Here is a 6,000-nt window from a genome sequence, read left to right as displayed (position 1 = left end):
ATAACCTTTGCCAAAAAACTAGAAGCCTTTTTGTTAGGAATTATAGATACCGAGATCCCAACAGATCAGAAGAAACTTCATGTACACTGCAATGGCTGCTCAGATGTTGTTAGCTCAGAGGTGGAAGGAAGACTCAACCATGACTAAAGAAGAATGGCAAATCAAGTTAATGGACTATGCCGAAATGGCAAAATCAACTGGGAAGCTCAGGAACCAAGAAGACAAGAAATTCAAAAAAGAATGAGAAATATTTATTTTATATACACACACACACACACACACAAAATCATTGTAATCAAGTCAAAACATTAGGAGGATTTTAAATACACTTGTAATATAACAGAAAGTATAGATGATTTAGAAATATGAAAAATTGGAGGAGTACTGATATGCAGTTGAAAATAGAAGTAATAGGACCCATGGATGGGATGGGGGGGAAGTCAGGAGATACAGAGTAATCTCAATATATGGAATTTTTTATGATGTTTTGATGTAACTTTATTTCTTTTCTTCTATATTTATTTATTTATCTGAAAATGATTTTTTTAAATAAAAAAGGAACAAAAATACTTAAACAAGTGGGTGGAGAAAATGAGAACAAATAAGAGAAGCTCTAACAGGAAGTAAAATAATTTGGTTTAACTGTATACAAGTGGAGCAATGGACAAAGAAGTGCTTAATGGAAAACAAGAACTGCAAAGAATATACAAAACTATAACAAATTATAAAAAATGGAGATAAAGAAGAAAATATAGTTATAAGAGGGGAAACCAGTGAAATTTATAAAATATTAGCAGTAATGGAGGACTAACAAGATCAATTAAAAGAGGTGTGGGAAAAGGAGACAACAGGGCAGATAGTCAAAATTGGGGGAAAATCCGGGAGAAACGCACTTTGAAAATGTTGTCTATAATTACTGTATTATAAATTAATTTGGAGATGGTATTTAACCAGTCAGATTAAATCAAATAAAAGGAATATTCGGTGCTATGTTGGAGGGGATTCTAGGAAACCAGGACATGTTCATATGTGGTGGGGGTGTAAATATATACTGTACCATTCTTTTTGGCAAAGGGTGTTTAAGGAGATAATAGAAATCATAGGGTTAAAGCTGACCGAAAGTCCAGAGGTAGCATTGGTATCAGTTTATGATGGCGTGGAAGGTACGCAAGCTATAAAGGACCTGTTCACATTTATTGATAGCTGCATGAATTATTATAGCCAGGAAGTGGAAGGGGCAAGCAGAATATAAAATGGAAGAGTGTCATAAAGAGGTGTGGGATATACAGGTGAAACTCGAAAAATTAGAATATCATGGAAAAGTTCATTTATTTCAGTAATTCAACTTGAAAGGTGAAACTAATATATGAGATCGACTCATGACATGCAAAGCGAGATGTGCTTCTACTTCTCAGAGGTCCAATCTTGCTCGATTTGCAATCCTTGTTTTGCTGATTTCATTTAATATTCTAATTTTCTAAGATTGTTAATTGGGGGTTTTCATCAGCTGTACACCATGATCATCACAATGATAAATCAAGGCTTGACATATCTTGCTTTGCATGTCACGAGTCTATCTCATATATTAGTTTCACCTTTTATGTTGAATTAGTGAAATTAAGGAACTTTGCCATTATATTCTAACTTTTCGAGTTTCACCTGTAGCTATTAACGATAAATTAACACGTGCCATTAAGGTAAGACGGGACATATGTAGGAGGCAATATGGAAGGTGTTTGTAGAATTTGTACTGTTAAAACGGAAAGGGGTCAAACCATTGCAAACAAAAATTCATACCAAAGGTTCATCTTGTGAAAATAAGGCAAGAAAACCCCATTTTATGCTATGCTCAAGAATGGACAGCTCAGGAGCCATTCTATGGACTCAGCTATACAGCTGCAAATAAAATATTTTAAATGTGTTATAAAGTGCAACATACAAATGTGACACTAGATGTCGACAGTGAGCTATGCAAAATTCAATGTATTTTTCAAAACTTTAAAAAATACATTTTAAAACATTTATCTTAATTAGCTTTGTAAATAATTAGTCTGGATCCTACTCTGCTTGTCCTCTTCTTCTGCCAGGCAACCAGTATGCACAAAGGAAGCCTATGGTCAGAGCATACAACTTTAACTGTGACAATGTGTGTAGTTTGCTGGAAGTGTGTGTGTGTGGGGGGGGGTAGTTTGTCTCCTGGCTTCCCTCTCAAAAGCATTTGCTTTTTGCCTCTGGCAAGCAGATTAGTGACCAATTGCACAACTGATCTCAATCTTGTTGCCTAATTCTTAGTAAGCAATTCTCAAGAGGTTTTTTTTGGGGGGGGCATGCACTCCCAGGCACATTTGATGTGCAGTTAGTGCAAGTAGTACTCATGGTGACTGAGGCAGTGATGACTAAGGGGTAGTATCTTTGGTGTAATAATCATTTGGTCAAAAGTCTCAGCTTTTAGGTAGGATCATATCTCCCCACTTCCTATAATATATTTCAAACAGGGCAAGCTGGGATCTCAACCATGAAGCATACTGCAGTGGCTCTCCATGTTTTCAAATAGGGGACTTCCTCAGTTCCACATGGAGGTGCCAGGCTGTGAACCTGGGAAACTCCTAGCACCAGCACTTTGGTTAATACACCTTTCCTGAAAGGAAATAATTCAGTCTGTGAGAGTTTCACATATGAATTACAGGTGCAGGAAACTGTCCTGATTTTAAAACTTTTGAATACATCATTTCTAAAGGAATTTGGTGGCTGCAGACCTCTGTAGCATCAGTTCTGTCCTGTCTTAACACATGTGATCCAGTGTTTATCTGCCTCTCTCTTCCTGTTACTGTTTCATCATATTACTGTAGTTATAAATACCAAAGAAGGTATTGCCACTCTAGGGAAATGGAAAGTCAGGGTTCAGAAGTTTTGTCATTCTCGTCCGACAGGCAACCTACTTCACCTCTCTGTATGGTAATAGTTTATACTTGCACTACTACTCCTACTCAGAGTAGAAAATGATGGGCATGGCTATCTTAGGTACATTAATTTATGCAGCTCTATTCTGAATGGCATCTGTCAGGATGCACAGAAAAGTATAACAGAATACTGTTGAAAGAAAACTAAGTTTTTAGATGTATGCTTCTGGCTTGACCCAGGAGTGCTGAGGTCACAGGAATAGGTCTATGATGGGTGGGTGAGTAGGAAAGAGGGTGCCTCAGGTGAACCATTGAGGGAACAATAGCCCTGCCCCAGAGAGGCTGCATTTTAAAAGCATCTGTCCAAACAATGGTTGCCCAGAAGACTGCAAGCTCTGGAGCACTTGCTCAGCTAACAGTAGCAGCTGCAGCCTGTTTATGAGCAGAGGCCTACACATGAGTAGGGAGATGAGGTATGGAACAGAAAATAAGCAGCTGTCAGAGACAAAAACCCCCAGAGTTGTTCACAAAGCAAGTCTTGAAAGGTGTTTGTTAATCCTCTTTGAAACTCTTGGGCAGGTGGTTGATAACAGCATCATAGATGGGGTTAAGGGATTAATTATGCTGGTCCTCAAAGCCCAGCCCCTTAAAGCAACCGGCTTCTTTTAGCAACCTGTCTGTACATTTTAACTCTTACCCTAGGGCTGCTATCAAGCAATGTGCCTGTCTCTCCCCTCTGCCACTTCACCTGCCTGGGACAGAATATGGCTTCATTCTGCAAACCTCAGTAAAGTTTGGTGTCACCCATAAACAGCTTAGAAGGTGGGCTAGTTACAGTGGTGCCCCGCAAGACGAATGCCTCGCAAGACGGAAAACCCGCAAGACGAAACGGTTTTCCGTTTTGGAGATGCTTCGCAAAACGAATTTCCTATGGGCTTGCTTCGCAAGACGAAAATGTCTTGCAAGTTCCTGCGGGGTTCCCCCCCCCCCTTTTCTAAGCTGCTAAGCCGCTTATCCGCTAAAAGCCGCTAATAGCACTAATAGCGCTAATCCACTAATCCGTCAATGGGCTTGCTTCGCAAGACGAAAAAACTGCTAGACGAAGAGATTCTCAGACCGGATTCTTTTCGTCTTGCGAGGCACCACTGTACTCTATTTTACAATGAGGCATACTTAGGATTCTATTATCTACAGACCACAGGGCTTGTTTATTAGCCATTGGCATTATTTTTTCACTTTGAATTGGATTGCTAAGCTATTCTGCTTCTTTGGCAATCACTCGCAGCCGAGTAAGATTGTCTTCCATAAACACTGTTTTAACAATGAGTCCGTGACTGTGGAGGCCAATTATGGAGCCACACGTCCTTCCACAGTGGGGACATTGGTCTCCATAGCTGTCAACTTTCCCCTTTACTTGTGATGAATCCTATTCTGAATAAGGGAATTTCCCTTTAAAAAAGGGAAAAGTTGACAGACAGGAGTTGATCACGGTGTGGATTTGCTAAGCGTGCCTTCCATGTTTCTCCCTTGCGACCAGAGTTTGACATTTTAGTCCCTAATCACATCCCCAATATAAAAGGAGGACTTTATCAGCATATGAACCAAGTATTCAGGAAATGTATATTAGCATGCAGGTGCTCAAGGAGCTGGAGAACATAGGAAGAGCTGTCAACCTTCCCTTTTTTTGGCGGGAAATTCCCTTATTCCAGCGCCGTTTCCTGCTGCTATCCTGGATTGTTAGATATCCTGCAGACTGTCCCGGGGACAGGTGAGGCTTCTGGTCCCTTATTTTCGAGGCTGCTGGTCCCTTATTTTCAAATCTGAAAGTTGGCAGCTATGAACATAGGAAGCAGTCTTATTCAGGGCCGTTTCTTCATGGCCCCTGGGCAGTGTATGTCTCAATGAGAGCACCTGAGGGTGTGCCGCTTTCCGTCTGACAATGCCGTGCGGGTATCTTGTATATTTCCACGTTATAGTTGAAACGAATATGAAACCCCCTCCCCACTTTTCTCTCTCAGACCGTGTCCCAGCTCCAGGGGCGGCAGCCTCCCCTTCCCGCCTCCGCTCTTTGCCACTCCAGCAGCCAGACGCCGCCTCGCCGCCTCCTTGAAACCCCCTCGGCTCGCCCCCCGACGCTTATACCCACTTTCTCGCTCCCCCTTATTTCTAACCCCCCCCCCCATCCTCATCGCCGCGTGCTGCTCCTTTCCCACTTCACCCTCCCCTCGCTAAAGGCTGACCTCGCCTCGCCTTCTTCCCGCCTCTCCGGCCTCACGCGACGCCTCCCGCCTCCACACTTTTCGCGCTTCTTTACCTCAGCCTGCCTTTCCCCTCACGCCGACCTTCGCCCAACTCCATTCCTCCCTTTGGCTTTTTACCTCAGCTTCCCTCCCCGCTCCAGTCGCTTCTCCCTCAGCAGCATCTTTTGGCTCTCTCACGCCTTTCTTTTTTTTTAACCTCAACCTTCGTCCCTAATTATACGCAGTTTTATATTTACATTCCATCCTGCTATCTTTCTCCTCCACTTTTTACCTCACCCGCCTCCCTCCGGGCCCTCCTCTCCCCCCCCCAAAGCCTCTTCTTTCCGCACCTGCCTGACGCCTTTTTTGCTTTACCTTTTTACCCAACCGCACCTTAATCACCCCCCCTCTATATTTTTAAAAGACCATAAGCCCCGCCCCTTTCTGGTTAAGCCCCCGAGGGGGGGAGGAGGAGGCGCTCCGTATCCTAAGCCGAAGCATTACGCATTTTGCTCAGCTCTGCGCACGCGCTAACCCCTCAGGTACAGCAACTGGGACGCCGAAAGGGGAGACTTACGCACTTTGCGCGGAACGGGAGATAGAAGAGCCGGGGTGCGTAATGTGCGTAACGGGGCCTGGAGGGGGGAGCGACGTCACAGGTAGAAAAAAAACATCGGCGGGCATCTTACGCCAATTCCGTTGGCCGTGCCGCTGTTGCGCAGGGACTCGGGGAACGCCGCGCTACGCCACTTGCGTGGCGGGCTGCGCTACCGGCGTAAGGCGGCTCTGCCTCGCGCACTCGTCCTCTCTCAGGTGCAGGGAAAGAGGGAGGGTGGGAAAGAGGGCGGGCTCACCGTTGC

The 6,000-nt window shown here is 43.9% G+C and overlaps 1 long non-coding RNA gene across 1 annotated transcript; it reads right to left on the bottom strand.

Moving 5' to 3' along the window:
• Positions 1-1,963: 1,963 nt before the first annotated feature.
• On the bottom strand, positions 1,964-5,027 carry LOC309524423. The gene is made up of 2 exons (XR_014215909.1): positions 4,044-5,027; positions 1,964-3,727 (listed from the first exon to the last, which is right to left on the bottom strand). It is a non-coding gene; the product is annotated as an uncharacterized lncRNA (long non-coding RNA).
• Between the last annotated feature and the right edge of the window lie 973 nt (positions 5,028-6,000).

The sequence above is a fragment of the Podarcis vaucheri genome, assembly GCF_965113315.1.
Source record: "Podarcis vaucheri genome assembly, chromosome: Z".
Taxonomy (NCBI): domain Eukaryota; kingdom Metazoa; phylum Chordata; class Lepidosauria; order Squamata; family Lacertidae; genus Podarcis; species Podarcis vaucheri.
The sequence above is the reverse complement of the archived record's forward strand: the minus strand, read 5'-3'. Positions and strand labels throughout refer to the sequence as shown.